Source organism: Mustela lutreola, chromosome 5, assembly GCF_030435805.1.
Source record: "Mustela lutreola isolate mMusLut2 chromosome 5, mMusLut2.pri, whole genome shotgun sequence".
NCBI lineage: Eukaryota > Metazoa > Chordata > Mammalia > Carnivora > Mustelidae > Mustela > Mustela lutreola.
Genome location: NC_081294.1, coordinates 78,465,156 through 78,490,926, shown reverse-complemented (window position 1 = coordinate 78,490,926; position 25,771 = coordinate 78,465,156). Strand labels below are relative to the sequence as shown.

General features: G+C 38.5%; 1 long non-coding RNA gene across 1 annotated transcript; it reads right to left on the bottom strand.

The window, feature by feature from the left end:
• Positions 1-25,371, bottom strand: LOC131832157 (uncharacterized). Its single transcript, XR_009353935.1, has 2 exons — positions 16,787-25,371; positions 1-1,253 (listed from the first exon to the last, which is right to left on the bottom strand). It is a non-coding gene; the product is annotated as an uncharacterized LOC131832157 (long non-coding RNA).
• Positions 25,372-25,771: the final 400 nt, after the last annotated feature.

The window sequence follows — 25,771 nt, the reverse complement described above, 5'->3', positions numbered from 1 at the left end:
TTGCTTTAAAAAACAGAAATTTATTATCTCACAGTTCTAGAGGCCACACTGTGATATTAAAGGTGTTAGCAATGTTTCACTTCTTCTAGAGTCTCTAAGGGAGAATCCATACTTACCTCTTCCAGCTCCTGGTGGCTCTATTCTGGCATTCCTTTTGGCTCAATTGCTCCAGTATCTCCCTCCACCTTTATATGGCTCTCTTCTTTTCTATATTTTCTTCTGTCTTGTAAGGACACTTGCTACTGAATTTTGAGTCCCCCTATGTAACCCAGGATATTCTAAGGTGATTAATTAATTACATCTGCAGAGTCTTTTTTCAAAATAAGGTAACATCCAGAGAGAACACTTATTAGGACATGGACATATCTTTTGAAGGGCCACTGATCAACCCTCTACAGCATTCAGTAAAGTTAAATACATAATTCTGATTAAAAATAATTCTTAGAAATATTTATTTTCTTGAAAAATTATATATTAAAAATTATAGCATAAATTACACTTGATATAGAAATTTCATATGCATTACCTTTAAGATTGGAATAACATAAGATCAGATAAGCCTACCCACAATAGTGAAAGCAATCGTCTGTCCTCAGTCTATCAATTCAAATGTTAACTCATTCAGAAACTCCCTCACAGACTACTAGAATGTTTAACCAAATATGTGGTCACTCCATGGCCTTGTCAAACTGACACAAAAAATTAACCATCACAGTATGTCTTTGTTCTTGGGAAAAAGATACATAAAGTATTGCAGTATAAAGTATGATGTCTTCAACTGACTATAAAATGACTTAACATTTGTAAAATTCATGTAATATTATAAAAATCATTCAGTGTCTTACTTTTCTATTTCTCTCTATATATTTCATATATATGTATACATATATCAAATACACATAAACAAATATAGACATAGATATATAGATATCTCTATATATAGAGAGAGAATGTGGTGTTAATGATTAGTAAATATAAGTGAAGGATATATGAATGTTCATTGACCGATTCTTGCAAGTTCTCTATAGATTTGAAGTTTTCAAAGTTGAAAAAATACCAAGAATCTCACTATTTTGGGGTACCTGAGTGGTTCAGTTGGTTAAATATCTGCTTTCAGCTCACGTCATGATCTCACGGTCTTGGGATCAAGTCCTGCATCAGGCTCTCTGCTCAACGAGGAGTCTGCTTCTCCCTCTCCTTCTGCTGCTCCCCACTGCTCATGCTCTCATTTGCTCTCTCAAATGAATAAAAATCTTTAAAAGAAACACAAAAGAATCTCACTATTTTTTCCCCAAATGCCACCACCATGCCCAAAGTCATCATAACCTCTCACTGGGATTACTGAAATAGCCTCTTATTATATCTTTCTGCTTTTTTTAAAAAAATATATTTTATTTATTTATTTGACAGAGAGAGATCAAAGGTAGACAGGCAGGCAGAGCAAGAGAGAGGGAAGCAGGCTCCCTGCTGAGCAGAGAGCCTGATGCGGGCCTCAATCCCAGGACCCTGAGATCATGACCAGAGCCAAAGGCAGCGGCTCAACGCACTGAGCGACCCAGGCGCCCTATCTTTCTGCTTTTTTTTTTTTTTTTTGCAGTTTCTTTTTTTTTTTTTTTTTTAATTTTTTATATACATATATTTTTATCCCCAGGTCTGTGAATGCTTTTTTTTTTTAAGATTTTATTTATTTATTTATTTATTTATTTATTTATTTATTTGACAGAGAGAGATCACAAGTAGGCAGAGAGGCAGGCAGAGAGAGAGAGAGGAGGAAACAGGCTCCCTGCTGAGCAGAGAGCCCGATGCGGGACTCCATCCCAGGACCCTGAGATCATGACCGGAGCCGAAGGCAGCGGCTTAACCCACTGAGCCACCCAGGCGCCCTATCTTTCTGCTTTTACCCTTTCCTCCCTGCATTACATTTTCAACATGGCAGCAGGCTGACTTTAGCTATATCACTCCCATCCTGAAAAGAGAAATACTAGATTACCATTTCACTCAGAATACAACACAAAGCCTTACTGTAACAAAGTCCAAACTGTCTGGTTCTCCCATTACCAACCTGACCTCATTTCCTACTGCACTACTGATCATCTTTTCTCTGCTCTAGCCACACTAACCTTTGTGCTATTCCTTGAACAGATCAAGAACATATCTTCTTTTTTAACTTTGCTCTAGGTTTTCCCCTCTGCCTGGAATGTTTTCTTCCCAAAAAACCTTTTAGCCAAATCTTTCAGTGAGTACGTAGTGATCAATCACATGGATTCTACTCAAATCTGGAAGTGCCAAGCCTGATAACAGATTGCTGTCATTCTTGTTCACATCCTTAAGCATTTGTTTTTTCTTCTACAAATAGCAGCGTGAATTGTCAGACATTACTTAATGAAATCTTTTTTTAAAGATTTTTAAATTTGTTGTTTGTTTGTTTGTTTGTTTGAGAGAGAGACAGAGACAGAGAGAATGAGCCCAAGCAGGAGGACCAGATGGAGAGGGACAAGCAGATTCCACACTGAGAACAGAGCCAGAAATGGGGCCCATTCCCACAACCCTGAGATCATGACCTGAGTGGAAAACCAAGAGTCAGATGCTCAACTGACTGGGCCACACAGTCCAGGTTACTGGGCCACCCCACTTAATGAAATCTTGAAGGTTACATCTATCACCTGAAATAATTACCATATCAGTAGCAGAAGAAGAAAAGAACAAAATCTTGTTATATACTTAAACAAATCATTGTAGATCTAAAGCCTTTTTACAAAGATGACTTTTTAAAAATTTTGCCTATCAAGAGAAGAGGAATGAAAGAGGTTTTTGTATCTCAGGTTCCTCATTTTAGATTATTTTTAAGGGTAGGTTTTGCTTGCATTGCTTCTTTTTCATCATATCTTCAAATTCATGGAAGATTCTAATTCCAATTGATTGTATGGCAGCAATTGCAGTAGTCACTCTGTGGTAGGCAAATTTTCTTGGGATAATTGGAGAAAACATTTGCTTTATTGTTTGGGCTTTTGCTTTAAGAAAAAAAAACTATATACAACTTATTTGGGTTTCATCTCTAGTATTACCATTTAACCCTTTCTTAGATTTTCTATGTCTCTGCTTACATTATCAATTTCTTGTGTGTTTTCTTTTTATTAGAGCCCTTAGTATATTAATGCAAATTATTTTAAATTCTGTAATTCTAATATCTCTGTCATATCTGAATTTGGTTCTAATGTTTGCTCTGTCTTTATTTCTTTTAACATATCCTGTAAAATTTTCTGAAAGCTGGACATATTGTATCAGGTAAAAGGAAGTGAAGTAAATAGGCCTTTTCTGTGAATTTTTATTTTCTTGTCAGAAGTTGTTTTTTACTGTTTCATTTACCTGGAAGCTGTTTTTACATCTAGCTATAGGTATCAGAGGTTAAAATTTCCTCTAATGTGCTTGGTTTTTTCTCCTCTGTTGTCTTTGGATTTCTTTTGATACTCCTTCTTAAATAAGGTCTGAGTCCTGAACTACTTTCAGTTGCAATTTTCTGTTATAGAGGGGCCCCATTGATGTGGTGGTATGTTGTGGGAAGAGGAGAAGTATTCTAAAATTTTGTGATCACATCTCTGTCTTTAGTGAGCCTGTGTATGAGCTATGACCTATACCTGTACTTTTCTGTTTTTCTGCTTTCCCCCCACCTTTTTTCTACCTTTTTTCTAGCTTTATTGAGATAGAGTTGACATTCAACATTGTGTAAATTTAAGGTGTATGATGTGATGATTTTATATATGTACATTTTGCAAAATGTTTACTGCAATAAAGTTAGCTAATATATCCTTTATCTTATATAATTACCACCTTATGTTTTTGTTGTGGTGGTGAGAACACTAAACCTATACTCTGATAACAACTTTCAAATATATAATATAGTATTTTGACCATAGTCATAATGCTATACCTTAGATCCCCAGAATTTATGTACTTATAACTGAATTTATGTGCTTTACCAACATTTCTCCTTTTCTTCACCCCTCAGCCCCTGGCAAGCACTATTGTACTTGTTTCTTTTCTTTTCTTTATTTTTTTTTAAAGATTTTATTTATTTATTTGACAGAGAGAGATTACAAGTAGACAGAGAGGCAGGCAGAGAGAGAGGAGGAAGCAGGCTCACTGCTGAGCAGAGAGCCCGATGCGGGACTCGATCCCAGGACCCTGAGATCATGACCCGAGCCGAAGGCAGCGGCTCAACCCACTGAGCCACCCAGGCGCCCCTCTTTTCTTTATTTTTAAGATTTTATTTATTTGTCTGACACAGAGAGTGAGAGAGGGAACACAAACAGAGGAAGTGGAAAAGGGAGAGGCAGGCTTCCTGCTGAGCAGGGAGCCCCATGTGGGGCTCCATCCCAGGACCCTGGAGTCATGACCTGAGCCAAAGGCAGACACTTAATGACTGAGACATCCAGGTGCTCCTATTCTACTTGTTTCTATGAGTTTGATGCTTTTAGATTCCACACGTAGGAGAGATTGTACAGTATTTGTCTTTCTCTGACTTATTTCTCTTAGAAGAATAATGTTCTCAAGTTCTGTCCATGTTTTTGCAAATGGTGGGGTTTCCTGTTTTTATGGTGTACACACACACATATACAAACACACACACATAGATGTATGAAATATGTGTTTACCTATGTATATATATATGTGTATGCATATATATGTATAATGAATATATATGGCACATAAATATTCTTCCATTGAGGGACACTTAGGTTGACTTATGTTGTTTCCACATCTTGGCTATTGTGAATAATACTTCAATGAACATGGGAGTGAAGATAACTTTTTGAAATAGTGATTTCATCTTATCCATAAATATACCCATATGTGGGATTGCTGGATTATATGGTAGTTCTATTTTTCACTTTTTGAGCAAACTCCATACTGTTTCAGTAGTGGCTGAACCAATTTACATTCCTACCAAAAGCGTCAGAGTTTCCATTTCTCCACATTGTTGCCGGCATTTGTTATTTCCTGTGTGTATGTGTTTTGTTTGTTTTCTGCATAATAGCTATTCTGACAGGTTTAAGATGAGACCTCATTTATGGTTTTGATTTGCATTCCCTGATTATTAGTGATGTCAAGCAAGTTTTCATGTACCTTGTTCGCTATTGGCTTATCTTCTTTGGAAAAAATATCTCTTCAAATCATCTGCCCATTATTTTTTTTATTTTAAAGATTTTATTTATTTATTTGACAGACAGAGAATCACAAGTAGGCAGAGAGGCAGGCAGGAGGGGGGAAGCAGGCTCCCCACTGAGCAGAGAGCCCGATGTGGGGCTCCATCCCAGGACCCTGAGATCATGACCTCAGCCAAAGGCAGAGGCTCAACAAGTATTTTCTCTGATTCTGTAGATTGCCTTACTGGTTTTCTTTCTTTTTTTTTTTTTAATTTATTTTTTTTTCAGCATAACAGTATTAATTATTTTTGCAGCACACCCAGTGCTCTATGCAATCCGTGCCCTCTATAATACCCACCACCTGGTACCCCAACCTCCCACCCCCACCCCGTCCCTTCAAAACCCTCAGATTGTTTTTCAGAGTCCTTACTGGTTTTCTTTTTGAATATTTCTTTTGCTTTGCAGAACGATTTTATTTTGTTATAGTCCCTCTTGTTGATTTTTGTTCTTGTTGCTTGTGCTTTTGGTGTCATATCCAAAAAATCACTGCCAAAATCAATTTCAAGGAGTTTCCCCCATGTTTTCTTTTTCTATGGTTTCATATCTCATATTTCAGTCCTTAATCCACTTTTCAGTTAACATTTGTGAGTAGTGTAAGATGGGGTCAAATTTTGTACTTTTATATTTGGATATCCAGTTTCCCAGCACTATTTATTGAGGAGACTATCCTTTCCCCATTGGTTATTCTATTTCAAAAATTTTAAATCCAGTATAGTTGATGTATAGTGTTATATTAGTTTCAGGTATACAATATAGTTATTTGAAAATCCTACACATTACTTAGTGCTCATTATGGTAAGCATACTCTTAATCCCCTTCACCTATTTTACCCATCCCCAACCTCCTCTCTTATAACCATCAGTTTGTTCTCCATAGGTAAGAGTCTTTTTCATTTTTTTGTTTGCCGTTTTTCCCTTTGTTTTTTTTTTTTATTTTAATAAAATCATTCCAGAATGAGTGAAATCACATGGTATTTGTCTTTCTATGTCTGATTTATTTCTTTTAGCATTATACCCTGTAGATTCATCTATGTTGTTGCTAATAACAAGATTTCATTCTTTTTATGTCTGAGTAATATTCCATTGTATATATATATACCACATCTTTTTTATCCATTCATTCATCAGTGAACATTTGGGAAGCTTCTATCTTTTGGCTACTGTAATAATGCTGCTATAAACATAGGGGTACATATATCTTTCCAAATTCGAGAGTTTTTTTCTTTTAGTAAATACCCAGTAGTGTAATTACTGGATCATAGAGTGGTTCTATTTTTAATTTTTTTTTAAAGATTTTATTTATTTATTTGACAGAGAGAAATCACAAGCAGGCAGGCAGAGAGAGAGGAAGGGAAGCAGGCCCCCTGCCGAGCAGAGAGCCCGATGTGGGACTCGATCCCAGGACCCTGAGATCATGACCTGAGCCGAAGGCAGCGGCTTAACCCACTGAGCCACCCAGGCGTCCCTATTTTTAATTTTTTTAGGAATTTCCACACTGTCTTCCATAGTGAATGCACATGTTTGCATTCCCACCAACACTACATGAGGGGGTTCCTTTTTCTCCACATCCTTGCCAACACTTGTTCTTTTTTGTGTTTTTTATTTTAGCCCTTCTTACAGGTGTGAGGTAAAAACTCATTGTGGTTTTGATTTGCATTTCCCTGACAAAGAGTGATGTTGTGCATCTTTTCATGCATCTGTGGTGTATCTGTACATCTTAAAAAAAAAAGATTTTATTTATTTGAGAGAAAGAGAGAGAATAAGAGGACAGAGGGTCAGAGGGAGAAGCAGACTCCTTGCTGAGCAGGGAGCCCCATATGGGACTCTATCCTGGGACTCCAGAATCATGACCTGGGCCGAAGGCAGTCGCTTAACCAACTGAGCCACCCAGGCGCCTGCATCTGTACATCTTCTTTGGAGAAATGTCTATTCATGTCTTCTGCCCATTTTTAAATTGGATTATTCATTTTGTGGGTGTTGAGTTTAATAAGTTCTTTATATATTTTGGATACTAACCCTTTATCAGATATGTTATTTGCAAATATCTTCTCCCATTTCATAGGTTGCCTTTTAGTTTTGTTGATTATTTCCCTCACTGTGCAGAAACTTTTTATCTTGATGAAGTCCCAATAGTTATTTTTGCTCTTGTTTCCCTCACCTCCAGAGACTTATCTAGAACGAAGCAGCTACAGCCATGTCAAAGAGGATACTTCTAATGTTCTCCTCTATGACTTTTATGGTTTCAGGTCTCACATTTGGTCTTATTCCATTTTGAATTTATTTTTGTGTGCTGTGTAAGAAAGTGGCAAAGTTTCATTCTTCTGTATGTTGCTGTCCAGTTTTCCCCATACCATTTGTTGAAGAGACAATCTTTGTCTCATTGGATATTATTTCCTGCTTTGTTGAAGATTAATTGGCCATATATAGTTGTGGGTTCATTTCTGGGATTTCTGCTCTGTTGATCTACGTGTTTATGTTTGTGCCAGCACCCTACTGTCTTGGTCACTGAAGCTTTGTAATATAACTTGAATCTGGAATTGTGACACCACCAACTTTGTTTTTCTTTTTCAAGGTTGCTTTGGCTATTTGAAGACCTTTTTTAGGATTGTTTGTTCCAGCTCTGTGAAGAATGCTGTTGGTATTGGTAGAGATTGCTTTAAATGTGTAGGTTGCTTTGGGTAGTACAGACATTTTAACAATATTTGTTCCTTCAACCCATGAGCAGGGAATGTCTTTCCATTTGTGTCATCTTCTGTTTCTGTTTTATAGTTTTCAGATTACAAGTCTTTCACCTCTTTCATTCAACAACACAAAAGCCAATAGGTGTTGGTGGGGATGTGGAGAAAGGGGAACCCTCTTGCATTGTTGGTAGGAATGCAAACTGGTGCCGTCACTGTGGAAGACAGTACAGAGGTTCCTCAAAAAAGTTAAAAATGGAACTATCCTATGACCCAGCAACTGCACTACTAGATATTTACCTGAAGAATTAAAAAATATTAATTCAAAGATATACATGCACCCGTATTTTTATAGCAGCATTATCTATAATAGCCAAATTACAGAAACAGCCAGTGTCCACCAACTGATGAATAGATTAGATAGATAGAGATAGATAACTATTTGTATTATATTTATATTAGGTAGATATAGATAGATAACTATATTTACATTTATATTTATATTAGATAGATACAGATAGATAGATAGGTAAATATCATAAAAAATGAAATGTTATCATTTGCAGTGACATGGATGGAGCTACAGAATATTAATGCTAAGGGAAATAAGCCAGTCAGAGAAAGAGAAATATCATGATTTCTCTCATATATGGAATTTAAGAAACACAACTGCTGCTGCCCCTCGGAACAATTTGTTACTTAAAATGTAACCTCTGGAGGATTTTACTAGTTACCAAGCACATTTAGATATGGCCTTAAGAAATACATATACTGACAACAGGTCTTTGGGGAGAAGGACGATATACGACCGTGAAGCTGGGCAGCTGGGGATGCCCCGCTCGCTCAGGGCGGAATGCCGCTCCTTCACAGAAGCTGGGCAGCTGGGGATACCTGGCTCGCTCAGGGCGGAATGCCGCCCCTTCACAGAGGCCAGGCAGCCAGAACGCCCCACCTGCCCAGGGCAGAACGCTGCCTGCTTCTGGGAAGCCGAGCATCCAGGAACATCCGGTCAGCTCAGGGTGGAACAAAAACCGCCTGCTTCCCTTATCCGTTATCGCTCCTTTCTCATCCCAGAAGCACCTGTTGTTAGTTAGATGAGTCCTTTAAATGTGCTTGTTTAACTATAAACTTTATCCTCCTTCTTGCTTGTCTGCAAGGCGGGATTAATGTTTGACCTTCATCAATCCTTCTATTGGCTATTGTTTTCTATCAAATAAAAGTGAGACTGTGGAGTTGCTCGTGGCAGCAGTCCTTTTTGACTGTTGTCCCCTGTTCCCAATCTCTTGCATCTGACTTGTTTGTGCCTAATTCTTCTCTCGTCTAGGACTGGAAGCGTCAACAACAAACAAGCAAAGGGGGATATAGACTCTTAACTCAAGAAAACAAACTGATGGTTACCAGAGGGGATGTGGGTGGGGAGATAGCTTAGCTGGATGATAGGGATTAAAGAGTGCACTTGCTGTGATGAGCATTGGGTATTGTATAGAAGTGTTGAATCACTATATTGTATACCTAAAACTAATATAACACTATATGTTAACTAACTGGAATTTAAATAAAGACTCAATAAAAGGGGTTCCTGGTGGCTCAGTTGGTTAACCATCTGCCTTTGCCTCAGGTCATGATTTTGGAGTCTATAGATTGAGCCCCACATCCCACATTGGGTTCTGCTCAGAGGCAGTCCACTTCTCCTTCTGCCCCTCACCCCACTCAGGCGTTTTCTCTCTCTCTCTCAAATAAATAAATAAATAACATCTTTTAAGAAAATTTTAAAAAGTAAGAGAGGACAGAACCTGAAATCACATAAAATGCGCAATCAAAACTAGAGACACGTGTTGCCTGGGTGGCTCAGTGGGTTAAAGCCTCTACCTTCAGCTCAGGTCATGATCCCAGGGTCCTGGGATTGAGCCCCACATCGGGCTCTCTGCTCAGCGGGGAGCCTGCTTGCCCCTTTCTCTCTGCCTGTTTCTCTGCCTGCTTGTGATCTCTGTCTGTCAAATAAGTAAATAAAATCTTAAAAACAAAAACTAGAGAGGGTAGACAGGGGAGGCAAGATAGAAGCATTTATTTATTTAAGATACTTTATTTTATCTGGTTCCTCAAGTTTAGCTAGATATCTATGAAACCATTCTGAACACACATGAATTCAGCCCGAGATGTACAAAAATATACCTGAAACTCTACAAGCAGAAAAACAACTGCTTTTTGCATGGTAGAAAGTGCAGAGTTGTGAATCTGTGGAGAAATATCAGAAGATAAACGGAGGGGGGGAGGCAGCCTCCATGAGCCAACTACTGGAAAGTGATATAAATCAGAAGCATAAAATCAGAACCCTTAGGAATCTGCTCCAGTGAGAGATACCCCTTTCTGAAAGAGGCAAGCAGAATGAAAGGAATAGAATTCTAGGTGGGTCACTGAGGTCTCAGGATCCTAGGAGACACACAAAGAATGAGGATGCCTGATCTGATAGACTGTCCAAGTAGTGGACCAGGGAAACTAGCTATGGTCAGTGAGTCCAGAAGAGACTTTCAGCTCCAGTGGCCATAAACCATGAGCAGGGCAGGTAGGGAGACCATTCTTTGCCTGACCACCCTGAAAAGAACTGGAATGTGTGGGCTGTTTAAAATAATAGAGCTTCCTTATGACCCTGCTATTGCACTACTGGGTATTTACCCCAAAGATACAGATGTAGTGAAAAGAAGGGCCATCTGTACCCCAATGTTTATAGCAGTAATGGCCATGGTCGCCAAACTGTGGAAAGAACCAAGATGCCCTTCAATGGACGAATGGATAAGGAAGATGTGGTCCATATACACTATGGAGTAGTATGCCTCCATCAGAAAGGATGAATACCCAACTTTTGTAGCAACATGGATGGGATTGGAAGAGATTATGCTGAGTGAAATAAGTCAAGCAGAGAAAGTCAATTAACATATGGTTTCACTTATTTGTGGAGCATAACAAATAGCATGGAGGACAAGGGGAGATGGAGAGGAGAAGGGAGTTGAGGGAAATTGGAAGGGGAGGTGAACCATGAGAGACTATGGACTCTGAAAAACAATCTGAGGGTTTTGAAGGGGCGGGGGGTGGGAGGTTGGGGGATCCAGGTGGTGGGTATTGGAGAGGGCATGGATTGAATGGGGCACTGGGTGTGGTGCAAAAATAATGAATACTGTTACACTGAAAAAATTAAAAATTAAAAAAAAATCCCCTGACAGAGCGGCAACAGCTGCACTCTCAGGGTGGCAGTGGCCCCAGAAAGGACAGTAGGAGGGCTCCCAGCCATGATGTGGGAGCAGCAGAGCAGAGTGCACCCACGAGCCCACAACCACTAAGTGTGGCTCTCAGGCCGGGGACCACCCCCTCCCCCGCCCCGCCAAAAGGGAGAACTGCAGTAGGGGCAAACCGAGAGAATCTTCTGGTTTGGGGCACACAGAAGTGGAGATGGTTTGACCTGGAGTGTTTATTGAAGAAGGGAGACTATGATCTTGTGGCTTTGGGCCAGAGATCCCAGCACAGCCATTTTTGCCCTGACCCTCTGATGAGGCATGGGAAGCCACCAGAGAACAAAAGCCACACAGAGGACCAGCTCATCTTGAGCCCATCCCCTTGATAAGGTCCCCAACTCTGCCCAGGCCTGAAAACAGAATAGTAGGCCCCTCGCACAGAAGACAGACTAGAAGAATAGGTGAGTGAGAAGCTTATAGATCTCACAGGACTATAAAACTCCAAAGCCAAGGGAAAATAATACATTGAACCCCACATGTTTCCTCATGACTTGTTTTTCCTTCAGTCTGAAATTTTACATTTTTAAACTCTTTTCCTGTTTCAATCAGGTTCTTTTATTTAATTTACTTAATTTATTTATTTGTGAGAGAGAAAGAGTACAAGCAGGGGGAGTAGTAGGCAGAGGGAAAAGCGGGCTCCCCACTGAGGAAGGAGCCCTATATGGGACTTGATTCCAGGACGCTGGGATCATGACCCGAGCAGAAGGTAGACACTTAACCAACTAAGCCACCCAGGTGTCCCTCAACTAGATTCTTATTTTAGCAATTTATGTTTTTAAGTCGCTTTATAACCTTTTTTCACATCTACATTTTATAGATTTATGTCTCATTTTAGTCCTTTTTATATATATATATATATATAAATATATATATATATATATATATATAGATATAGATATATAGATATATATATATATCTCCTTTGTTTTCTTTGCAATTTTGGGATGTAGTGTCTTCGAACACAGAGACCAAAATTCAACAGGAACAAGAAGAACAAGTAGATCATCCTGCTTTGTCCACCCTGTGAGATCATAGTTTCCCTCCTCCCCACCTTCTTTCATTGTTGTGTTCATTTTGGCTTTGAATGCTTTTCTGTGGTGGACTCCAGCCACTTCAGAGTTTTTCTAGGTGTATTTTGCCTGGGTTGTGGTTGATATTTTAGACTCTATTCATTTGCTCACCCATCCTTCCTTGGACAGAATGACTAGAAGGATAAACTCACAACAAGGAAAGAACCAGAGACAATCTTCTCAGCCACAGAATACAAGCAAGGTGTCAGAGATATAATTCAGGGTAGCAATTATAAAGTTAACAGCTAGGCTTGAAAAAGGAATAAATGACAATACAGAATCTCTATAAGTGGAATGAGATCTAATCAGGCTGAACTTCAAAATGCTATGAATGAACAAGATGGGATCAGGAGGGAGACAAACCATAAGAGACTCTTAATGTCACAAAACAAACTGAGGGTGGCTGTGGGGAGGGGGGTAGGGAGAGGGTGGTGGGGTTATGGACTTTGGGCAGGGTATGTGCTATGGTGAGTGCTGTGAAGTGTGTAAACCTGGTGATTCACAGACCTGTATCCCTGGGGCTAATAATACATTATATGTTTATTAAAAAATTAAAAATTTTTTCAAATGCTATGAATGAGATGCAGTCTAAATTGGATGAGCTAACAGCTAGTGTCAGTGAGGCAGAAGAGAGAATAAGTAATATAGAGGACGGGCTGATGGTAAGGAAGGAAGTCAGGGGAAAAAGAGAAAAACAACTAATAGCCCATGAAGAAAGGCTTCGAAAGTATAATGATACATTGAAAAGAACTGAGGCGCCTGGTGGCTCAGTGGGTTAAAGCCTCTGCCTTCCGCTCAGGTCGTCATCCCAGGGTCCTGGGACTGAGCCCTGCATCAGGCTCTCTGCTCAGCAGGGATCCTGCTTCTCTCTCTCTATCTCTCTCTCTCTCTCTCTCTCTCTGCCTGCCTCTCTGCCTACTTGTGATCTCTATCAAATAAATAAATAAAATCTTAAAAAAAAAAAAAGAGCCAATGTCAGAATCATCAGGATCCAAGAGAGGCTGGAAAGAGAAAGAGGGCTAGAAGGTACACTTGGGGAAATCATGAGAACTTCCCTAGTCTGGGGAAGGAAACAAGCACTCATGTCCAAGAGGCAGAGAGGACCCTTCGCAAAATCAGTAAAAACAGATCAACACCCCTATGTATAATAGTGAAGCTTACAAATCTTAGAGCCAAAGAAGCTATCCTGGGAGCAGCTAGGGAGAGGAAATTCCTCACATATGGAGGGATGAACATCAGAATAACATCAGACCTATTAACAGAAACCAGGCAGGCCAGAAAGGGCTGGCAAGATATATTCAGGGTACTAAATGAGAAGAACATCCATCCAAGAATACTTTATCCACCAAGGCTTTCACTGATAATAGGAGATAAAGAGTTTCCAAGACAGAGAGAAACTGAAAGAATACGTGACCACCAAGCCAGTCTTGCAAGAAATATTAGGTGGGATACTATAAGTGAAAGAGACCCAAGAGTCACATAGATCAGAAAGTAACAGAGATAATCTACTGAAACAGGTACTTTGCAGGCAATACAATGGCACTAAATTTCTATCTTTTAATATTCTGAATGTAAATGAGCTGAATTCTCCAATCAAAAGACACAGGGTATCAGATTGAATATAAAAAGCAGGACCCACCTGGGATCGAGTCCTACATCAGGCTCTCTGCTCAGCAGGGAGCCTGCTTCCTCCTCTCTCTCTCTGCCTGCCTCTCTGCCTACTTGTGATCTCTGTCTGTCAAGTAAATAAATAAAATCTTAAAAAAAAAAAAAAAAAAAGCAGGACCCAGGGACGCCTGGGTGGCTCAGTTGGTTAAGTGGCTGCTTTCAGTTCAGGTCATGGTCCCAGTGTCCTGGGATCGAGTCCCACATTGGGCTCTGCTTCTCCCTCTTCCACCCTGTCTGCCTGTGTGCTCGCTCGCTCGCTCTCTGTCTCTGACAAATAAATAAATAAAATCTTAAAAAAAAAAAAAAAAGCAGGACCCATGCAGATGCTGTCTACAAAAGATTCAATTTGAACCTAAAGATACATACTGATTGAAAGTGAGGGGATGGATAAATCATTTATCATGCTAGTGGACCTCAAAAGAAAGCTTGGTAGCAACCCTCATATCAGACAAGTTAAATTTTAAACCAAAGACTGTAGTAAGAGATGTAGAGGGACACTATATCATACTCAAGTGATCTATCCAACAAGAGCTAACAATTGTAAATATCTATGCCCCCAATGTGCAAGCAGCAAATTATATAAACCAATTAATATCCAAAGTGAAGAAATGTATTGACAATAATACATTAATAGCAGGGGACTTCAACACCCCACTCACAGGAATGGAGAGGACATCTAAGCGGAAGATAAACAAAGAAATGCAGGCTTTGAATGACACACTGGACCAATGGGCTTCACAGATATCTACAGAACATTCCATCCTAAAACAAGAGAATACTCATTCTTCTTGAGTGCACATGGAACTTTCTCCAGAATAGATCACATACTGGGTCACAAATTAGGTCTCAAATACCAAAAGACTGAGATCATTCCCTGTATATTTTCAGACCACAATGCTTTGAAACTGGAACCTAATAACAAGAAGAAATTTGGAAGGAACTCAAACACTTGGAAGTTAAGGAATATCCTGCTAAAGAATGCATGCATCAACTGGGAAATTAAAGAACTTAAATAATTCATGCAAACTAATGAAAATGAAAACACATTGATTCAAAACTTATGGGGTACTGTAAAGGCAGTCCTAAGAGGGAAGTACATAGCAGGCCGAGCTCCTCTCAAAAAATTGGAAAAATCATAAATACACAAGCTAACCTTTCATCTACAAGACCTGGAGAAAGAACAGCAAATAGAGCATAAACCAAGCAGGAGAAGATAAATAATAAAGATTGGAAAAGAAATCAATAAAATAGAAACCAGAAGTACAGGAGAATAGATCAAGAAAAGTAGAAGCTGGTTATTTGAAAGAGTTAATAAGATCAATAAACATCTGACCAGACTTATCCAAAAGAAAAGAGAAAGGACCCAAATAAATAAAATCATGAATGAAAGGGGAGAGGTCACAACCAGTATAGGTAATATAGGTAAATATATGTTAGAACATATTATGAGCAACTATATGCCAACAAATTAGGCAATCTGGAAGAAATGGATGCGTTGTTGGAAACTTATAAACTACCAAGACTGAAACAGGAAGAGGAAGAACATCTGAACTGACCAATAACCAGCAAGGAAACTGATGCAGTAATCAAAACCCTCCCCCAAAAAACAAGAGTCCAGGGCCAGATGGCTTCCCAGGGAATTCTACCAAACATTTAAAGAAGAAATAATACCTATTCCACTAAAGTTGTTTCAAAAATAGAAATGGAAGGAAAACTTCCAAACTCTTTCTCTGAGGCCAGCATTACCTTGATCCCAAAACCAAAGACCCCATCAAAAAGAGGAATTAGAGAGCAATATCCCTGATGAACATGAATGCGAAAATATTCACCAAGATCCTAGCCAATAGGATCCAACAGTACGTTAAAAGGATTATTCACCATGACAAGGTGGGATTCACTCCTGGGGTGTAAGGTTGGTTCCAGACGGTGATACTGGAAGTCCTAGTTAATACAGTAAGAAAAGGAAAGGAAATAGGATGTACATATTTTGAGAAGGAAGAAATATTATCCATGTTTGCAGATGATAAGATTGTCTATGTAGAAAATCCCAAAGAATCAACAAAAAACTTCTGAAGCCATTAAGAAACTATAGCCAGGTGGTTGCAGGATACAAAGTTAATACATAAAAGTCAATTGCTCTTCTATATAATAGCAATGAAAAATTGGAATTTGAAATTTAAAACATAATACCATTTATATTAGCACCAAAATAACTGAAACACATAGGTATAAGTATAACAAAACATTTAAATAATAGCTGGAAAATCCCAAACTATGTGGAGATTAAACAACTTACCTCATATGTTATTAAATAACAGTAAAGTCACAGAATAAATTTTTAAATGCATTGAACAAAATGAAAATGAAAATATTACACAGCAAAATCTGTGGGATATAAAGGATCTATATGAGGAAAACTACAAAACTCTGATGAAAGAAATCAAAGAATAGATACATAAATGGAGAGAGATTTTATGTTGAAAAGAAAATTTAATATTATTAAGATGTCAATTATTTCCAAATTGAATCTATTGATATAGATCCAATGCAATTCCAAAAAAATCCCAGCAAATTATTTTTTGTATACTGACAAACTGATTCTAAAATTTAGAGACTATGGACTCTGAGAAACAATCTGAGGGGTTTGAAGTGGCGGGGGTGTGGGAGGTTGGGGTACCAGGTGGTGGGTATTACAGAGGGCACGGATTGCATGGAGCACTGGGTGTGGTGAAAAAATAATGAATACTGTTATGCCGAAAATAAATAAAAAATAAATTTTAAAAAATAAATTAAAAAAAAAAAAGGAAAAAGACCCAGGGTGGCCAACAGAATACTGAATCAAAACAAAGAGTATTGATTCTAGCTGATTTTAAGACTTACCATATAATGCTACAGTGTTCAAGACAGCATGGTATTGTCTGGAGAATAGAAAAATAAATCAGTGGAACAGAATAGAAAGCTTAACTAATATAGTTAACTGATCTTTGACAAGGGAACAAAGGCAAATCAATGGAATTGGGAATCTTTGCAGCAAACGTCCATGCTGGAGCAAGTAGACATCTGAATGTAAACAAACAAGCAAACAAAAAGAATATACATGCATACCTTACACATCTCATAAAACTTAATCCCCAGAATGAATCAATAGATATAAATGTAAAACGCAAAATTATAGGGGTCTCTGGGTGACTCAGTGGGTTAAAGCCTCTGCCTTCAGCTCAGGTCATGATCCCAGGATCCTGGGATCGAGCCCCATATTGGGCTCTCTGATCAGCAGGGAGCTTTCTTTCCTCTCTCTCTCTCTCTGCCTGCCTCTCTGCCTACTTGTGATCTCTGTCAAATAAATAAATAAAATCTTTTAAAAAATGATACCATAGATCAAAACACACATTTCTCTCACCAAAAAAAAAGAGGGTATACAAATGGCCAACAATAACAACAAAAGAACATATGAACAGATCACAAGATATTCAGGAACTGAAAGTTAAAACAATGAGATATCACTATACACCAATCAGGGTGACCAAAATCCAAAACACTGACAATACCAAATGCTGCCAAGGTTGTGGAGCAACAGGAACTCTCTTTCATTGTTGGTGAGAACACCACCTTGGAAAACGTTTTGGCAGTTATTTAGAAGACTAATCATGGGTTTACCATATGATCCAGCAATTGTGGTTCTAGATACTTACCTAATAAGTTGAAAACTTTGTCCACAAAAAAACCTGCATACAAATATTTATGGTAGCTTTATTCATAAAGGTCCAAAATTGAAAGCAATCTAGATAGCTTTCAATAAATGAATGGATAAACAATGCATGGTACATTGGTCAAATACTTTGAAAATATTGTGGGTTTGTTAAGATGTCTATACTGCCTAGAGCAATCTATACTGTTAATGCCATTCTGATCAAAATTCCACTGGTACTTTTCAAAGAGCTGGAGCAAATAATCCTAAAATTTGTATGGAATCAGAAGAGACCCTGAATTGCGAAGGAAATGTTGAAAAAGAAAAACAAAACTGGCAGCATCACGTTACCTGATTTCAAGCTTTACTACAAAGCTGTGATCACCAAGACAGCATGGTACTGGAATAAAAACAGATACATAGACCAGTGGAACAGAGTAGAGAGCCCAGATATGGACCCTCAATTATATGGTCAAATAATCTTTGACAAAGCAGGAAAAAAAAATCCAGTGAAAAAAAGACAGCCTCTTCTTCTTCAATAAATGGTGCTGGGAAAATTGGACAGCTATGTGTAGAAGAATGAAACTCAACCATTCTCTTACACCATACACAAAGATAAACTCGAAATGGATAAAAGACCTCAACGTGAGACAGGAATCCATCAGAATCATAGAGGAGAACATAGGCAGTAACCTCTTCAATATCAGCCACAGCAACTTCTTTTAAGATATGTCTACAAAGGCCAAAGAAACAAGAGCAAAAATGAACTTTTGGGACTTCAAGATCAAAAGCTTCTGCACAGCAAAGGAAACAGTCAACAAAACAAAGAGGCAACCCACGGAAAGGGAGAAGATATTTGCAAATGACAGTACAGACAAAAGACTGATATCCAGGATCAATAAAGAACTTCTCAAACTCAACACACACAAAACAGATAACCATGTCAAAAAAAAAAAAAATGGGCAGAAGACATGAACAGACACTTCTCCAATGAAGACATACAAATGGCTATCAGACACATGAAAAAATATTCATCATCACTAGCTATCAGGGAGATTCAAATCAAAACCACATTGAAATACCACCTTACATCAGTTAGAATGGCCAAAATTTGCAAGACAGGAAACAACGTGTGTTGAAGAGGATGTGGAGAAAGGGGAACCCTCTTACACTGTTGGTGGGAATGCAAGTTGGTGCAGCCAATTTGGAGAACGGTGTGGAGATTCCTTAAGAAATTAAAAATAGAGCTTCCCTTTGAACCTGCCATTGCACTACTGGGTATTTACCCCAAAGATACAGATGTAGTGAAAAGAAGGGCCATCTGTACCCCAATGTTCATAGCAGCTATGGCCACGGTCGCCAAAGTGTGGAAAGAACCAAGATGCCCTTCAGTGGACAATGGATAAAGATGTGGTCCATATACACTATGGAATATTATGCCTCCATCAGAAAGGATGAATACCCAACTTTTGTATCAACATGGACGGACTGGAAGAGATTATGCGGAGTGAAATAAGTCAAGCAGAGAGAGTCAATTATCATATGATTTCACTTATTTGTCGAGCATAACAAATAACATGGAAGGTATGGTGAGATGGAGAGGAGAAGGGAGTTGAGGGAAATTGGAAGGGGAGATGAACCATGAGAGACTATGGACACTGAAAATCAACCTGAGGGTTTTGAAGGAGCGGGGGGTGGGAGGTTGGGGGAGATTGGTGGTGGGTATTATGGGTATTATGGAGGGCACGTACTGCATGGAGCACTGGATGTGGTGCATAAACAATGAAGTCTGTTACACTAAAAAGAAATTAAATTAAAAAATATATATATTGTGGGTTTGGTTCCAGACCACCACAATAAAGTGAGTGAAATGAATTTTCTGATTCCCCAGTGCATATAAAAGTTATATTTACATTATACTATAGTCTATTAAATATGCAATAGCATTATATGTAAAAAAATATATACATATTTTAATGTAAATATATTTCATTGCAAAAAGATGCTAATAGGGGTGCCTGGGTGGCTCAGTGGGTTAAGGCCTCTGCCTTTGGCTCAGGTCATGACCCCAGGGTCCTGGGATTGAGCCCCACATCGGGCTCTCTGCTTGACGGGGAGCCTGCTTCCCTCTCTCTCTCTGCCTGCCTCTCTGCATGCTTGTGATCTCTGTCTGTCAAATAAATAAATAAATAAAAATCTTTTTTAAAAAAAGATGCTAATCATCATCTGAGCTTTCACCAAATTTTAATCGTTTTTGCTGGTGGAACATTTCGCTTCAATGCTGCTGACTGATTAGATTAGTGGTTGCTGAGGGTTGGGGTCACTATGGCAATTTCTGAAAATAAGACAAAAGTGAAGTTTGTTCCATCAATGGACTCTCCCTTTCACAAGAATTTCTCTGCAGTATGTAATGCTGTTTTTTTAAAGAGTAATTTATGTATTTGAGTTGGTGGGGGAAGAGGCAGGTGGAGGAGAGACAGAATCCCAAGAAGACACCCTGCTGTGCATGAAACATGACACAGGACTCGATCCCACCACTGTGAGATCATGATCTGAACCAAAAGCAAGAATCAGATCTTAACCAACTGAGCCACCCAGATACTCTACACGTGATTCTGTTTGATAGCATTTTACCCAGGAACTTCTTTCAAAACTGGAGTCAATCAGTCAACCCTCTCAAACCCTGCTGCTGCTTTATCAACTAAGTTTATCTAACATTCTAATTCTTTGTTGTCATTTCAACTTTCACAGCATTTTCACTGGGAGTAGTTTCCACCTTAAGAAACCATTGTGTTTGCTCACCCATAAGAAGCAAGTCCTCAACTATTAAAATTTTTATCAAGAGATTGTGCCAATTCAGTCACACCTTCAGGCTCCACTTCTCATTCTAATTCTCTTGTGATAGCCATCACACTTGCAGTTATTTCTTCCACTGAAGTACCCCTCAAAGCCAGCCATGAAGGTGGTAATCAGCTTCTTCAAAATCTCTATTAATGTTGATAGTTTGACCTCTTCCCATGAATCTAAATGTTTTTAATGGTATCCAGAATGGTGAATCCTTTCCAGAAGGTTTTCAAATTTACTTTGCCCAGATCTATCCAATGAATCATCATCTGGGGCAGCTGTAACCTTACAAAATGTATTTCTTCAATAACAAGACTTGAAAGTCAAAATGACTCCTTGATCCATTGGCTGCAGAATGGATGCTGTGTCAGCAGGCATGAGACATCTGTACATCTCCATAAGAGTTCTTGGGTTATGAGGTGCATTGTCAATGAGAAGCATTATTTTGAAAAGATCTTTTTTTTTTTTTTCCTGAGGAGTACATCTCAACAGTGGGCTAAAATATTCAATAAACCACGTTATAACCAGATGTTCTGTCATCCAGGCTCTGTTTTTCCATTTACAGAGCACAGGCAGAGTAGATTTACAATTATTCTTAAGGGCCCTCGGATTTTTGGAATTGTAAATGAGCATTGGCTTCAACTTAAATATGTACTATGTGTTGGCTAACTGAATTTAAATAAATTTTCTAGAAAGGAAAAAAAAAAGTCACCAGCTGCATTAACACCTATTGAGAGAGTAAGCCTGTGCTTTGAAGCCAGGCTTTGACTTCTCCTCTGTAGCTGGGAAAGTGGCATCTTTTTCCAACAAAAGGCTATTCTGTCTACATTGAAAATAAGTTCTTCGGTGTACCATCTTCATGAATTATCTTAGCAAGATCTTCTGGAAATTTACTGCTTCCACTTGCACTGTTTTTTAAGTTTTTATTTAAATTCCAGTTAGTTAACATACAGTGTAAGTTTAAGGTATACAATATAGTGATTCAACACTTCCTTAGAACACTGAATGCTCATGACAAATGCATTCCTTAATCCCCATCATCCATTTAACCCATTCCCCCACCCACCTCCCCTCTGTTAGTCATCAGTCTATTCTCTATAGTTTAGTCTATTTCTTAATTTGCCTCTTTTTCCCTTTGCTCATTTGTTTTGCCTCTTAGAATCCACATGAGAGTGCAATCATATGGCATTTGTCTTTCTCTGGCTTATGGAGCTTACCCTAATACTCTCTAGCTCCATCCACATCATTCCAAATGGCAAGGTTTCATTCTTTTTTATGGCTGAGTAATATTCCATTGTGTATATATCCAATATCTTCTTTATCTATTGAACAGTTGATGGACACTTGTGCTGTTTCCATAGTTTGACTATTACAGATAATGCTGCTCTAAACATTGGGGTGCATGTATCCCCAATTATCATTTGAATTATCATTTTTGTATTCTTTAGATAAATGCTTAGTAGATCCAACTCCTGGATCATAAGGTATTTCTTTTTCTTTCTTTTTTTTAAGATGTATTCATTTGAGAGAACACACAAGCAGGGGGAAGGGCAGAGAGAGAGAGAGAGAGAGAGAGAGAGCAGACTCCCTGCTGAGCTTGGAGCCCAGCACAGCGTTCCATTTTATGATCATGAGATCATGAACTGAGCTGAAACCAAGAGTCAGGTTCTTACTGACTGAGCCACCCAGGCACTATATATATTTATCCCCCCCAACCCCAAAAGAGAGAGAGATGGGGGAGGGGCAGAAGGAGAGGAAGAGAGGAGAGAAACTCCTAAGCAGGGTCGACACCTATGGTGGAGCATGACATGGGGCTCAATCTCACAAACCTGAGATCATGACCTGAGCTGAAATCAAGAGTCATAGTCTTAACCAACTGAGTCACCCAGGAACCTCAAGTAATTCTGGTTTTTGTCTGTTAGTTTGTTTTTAACTTTTTGAGGAACCTCCATACTGTTTTCCACAGTGGCTGTACCAGTTTGCATTCCCACCAACAGTGAAAGAGTGTTCACCTTTCTCCACATCCTTGCCAACATCTGTTGTTTCTTGTGCTGTTGATTTTAGCCATCCTAAGAGGTATGAAGTGATATCTCATTGTAGTTTTGATTTGTATTTCCATGAGGATTAGTGACGTTGAGCATCTTTTCACGTGTCTGTTGGCCATCTGCATGTCTCCTGCAGTAAAATGTCTATTCATGTGTACTTGTACCTTTAAGTCATGGAGATGGCATCTTTCCTTAAACCTCATGAACAAACCTCTGCTAAGTTCAAAGTTTTCTTTTGCAGCTTCCTCACCTCTCTCAGCCTTCATAGAATTGAAGAAAGTTAAGGTCTTCCTCTGGATTAGGTTTTGGCTTAAGGGAATGTTGTAGCTTATTTGATCTTCTATCTAGACCACTAAAACCTTCTCCATATCAACAAGGCTGCTTCACTTTATCATTCATGTGTACACTGGAGTAAAACTTTCTGTAACTGACTGTGAACAATCAGTTGAGATAACTCACTACCTTCAGACCAGCCTGGAATAGACCTTTCAATTTCCTTCAAGAACTATTCCTTTGCATTCACACACAACTTGGTTGTTTGGTCCAAGAGGCCTAGCTTTCAACCAATCTTGATTATCAACATGCCTTCCTAGCTAAGCTTAGTCATTTTTAGCTTTACTTCTTTTGTTAAATGAACACTTAGAGGCCATTGTAGGGTTATTTCAATATTGTTGTTCCTCAAGTAATAGGGAGCCCCAAGGAGAGGGATTGAGATGGGGGAACAGCCAGTCAGTGGAGTCAAGAACACACCCAACATTTACTGATTAAGTTCACTGTCTAAATAAATAAATATATATATACATATATATACATACATACATATATATGTATATGTATACATATATATTTTTTTCTTTAAGTAGGCCCCATGCCCAGCATGGACCCCAACGTGGGGCTTGAGCTCATGACCCTGAGATCAAGACCCAAGCCAAGATCAAGAATTAGACACTTAACTGACTGAGCCATCCAGACACTCCTGGTTTACTATCTTATATGGGACAATTCATGGTGCCCCCAATAACAGTAGTAACATCAAAGATCACAGATCACAGATCACTATAACGAATACAATAAAAATAAAAATTTGAAATGTTCTGAGAATTACCAAAATATGACACAGAAGCAAAGGGAGTTAATGCTGATGGGTAAATGGTGGTAGTAGACTTGCTCAATGAAGGGTTGACACAATCCTTCAATTTGTTAGGGAAAAAAAAACCATTATCTGTGAAGTACAATAAAGCAAAGTACAATAAAACAAAGTATGCTTGGGGGCAACTGAGTGGCTCAGTCAGTTAAATGTCTGCCTTCACCTCAGTTCATGATCCCAGGAGCCTGGGATCTAGCCCTGCATTGGGCTCCCTGGTTAGCAGGGAGCCTGCTTCTCCCTCTCCCTTCTGCCATTCCTCCCATCCCCAGCTTGTGCTTTATGGCTCTCTCTCTCTGCCAAATAAATAAATAAAATCTTAGAGGAAAAAAAGTATGCCTGTATTACTGAGTGATTTAAGAAATGAGCTATCAAGCCATGAAAAACTATGGAGGAATCTTAGATTCAAATTGTTAAGTCAAAGAAATCAGTTGGAAAGGCTACATACTCTAAGATTCCAATTATATATCACTCTAGAAAAGGCAAACGATGGACAGAGTTAAAAGATCAGTGGTTACCAGCAGTTTGATGAGGGAGATGGGATTAATAGGTCAAGCACAGGGCATTTTTCAAGGCAGTGAAATTATTCTATACGATACTCTAATGGTGGAAAGATGAAATTATGCATTTGTCAAAATGCACAGAACTATAAAATATAGAGTAAACCCTAAAGTAAACTATAGACTTTAGTTAATATTAATATATCAACATTAGTTCATCAATTTTAACAAATCTACCACACTAATGCAAAACGTTAATAACAGAAAGGGGGAACGAGAGAGAGGGCACATAGGTCCTCCCTCTATTCTGTGGAATTTTTCTCTAAACCTACAATTGTTTTACTGAGGTAAAAAAAAAAAAAATTAAATGTCAGCAAAGAAAATCCAACAACACATTATGTAAATAACATCACAACTAAGTGGAATTTATCCCAGATATGCAGAATGCAATATTAGGAATTACAATAGTATAATTTACTGAATCAGTAGATCTAAGAAGAAAAGCATGACTTTTTTCCCTATGTGCAAAAAGACCCTCCAATAACATTCAAAACACATTCCAGATTTTTAAAAATAATTAAAATGGTAATTGGTAACTATATCTCTAACCTTACCATGTGTGTACATTAAATTATATCATCTTATATCATATACATATTACATATATATACACACATACATAACCATGTTAGGGACACATCTTACTTAATGGGGAAACAATGCAAGAATTCCAATAAAGGTCAGGATCAAGGCAAGGATGCTTTCTATTTTTACTACTTTTCAACATTACATTGGAGGAATTACCCAATGCAGTCAGAGAAAGGAAAACAAATAGAGATATATAAATTGGAAAAGAAGTTGGGGCGCCTGGGTGGCTCAGTGGGTTAAGCCACTGCCTTCGGCTCAGGTCATGATCCCAGGGTCCTGGGATCGAGTTCCGCAACGGGACCTCTGCTCAGCGGGAAGCCTGCTTCCTCCTCTCTCTCTCTGCCTGCCTCTCTGCCTACTTGTGATCTCTCTCTGTCAAATAAATAAATAAATTCTTTAAAAAAAAAAAAAAGGAAGTATAAACAATTCAGTAAGGTGTCAGCACAAAAATTTACACACAAAAATCAACAATCTTGGGGCACCTGGGTGGCTCAGAGGGTTAAGCTTCTGCCTTTGGCTCAGGTCATGATCTCAGGGTCTTGGGATCGAGCCCCACATCGGGCGCTCTGCTCAGCAGGGAGCCTGCTTCCTCCTCTCTCTCTGCCTGCCTCTCTGCCTACTTGTGATCTCTGTCAAATAAATAAATAAAATCTTTTAAAAAAATCAACAATCTTCATACATTTGAATAATAACAAGTTAGAAAGTGTTAAGGAATTGGAGATCCTATCCACAAACAAAACAAGATGAATTCTTAAAAGCAAACCTGTTAAATGTACAAAATCTCATGTGTGGAAAATTTTAATGTACTTCTAAAAAGGACAAATGTGGACTTGAACCAGTGGAAAACTTCCCTTTGACTTAATATCATAAAGATGTCAGTTGTCTCCAAATTAATAGGTAAGTTAATATGATCCCAATAAAATACCACCGTTTTATGGATGCAGACAATAATAACAGAAAAATAAACATGCAAGAATAAAGAGGAAATCATGTTAT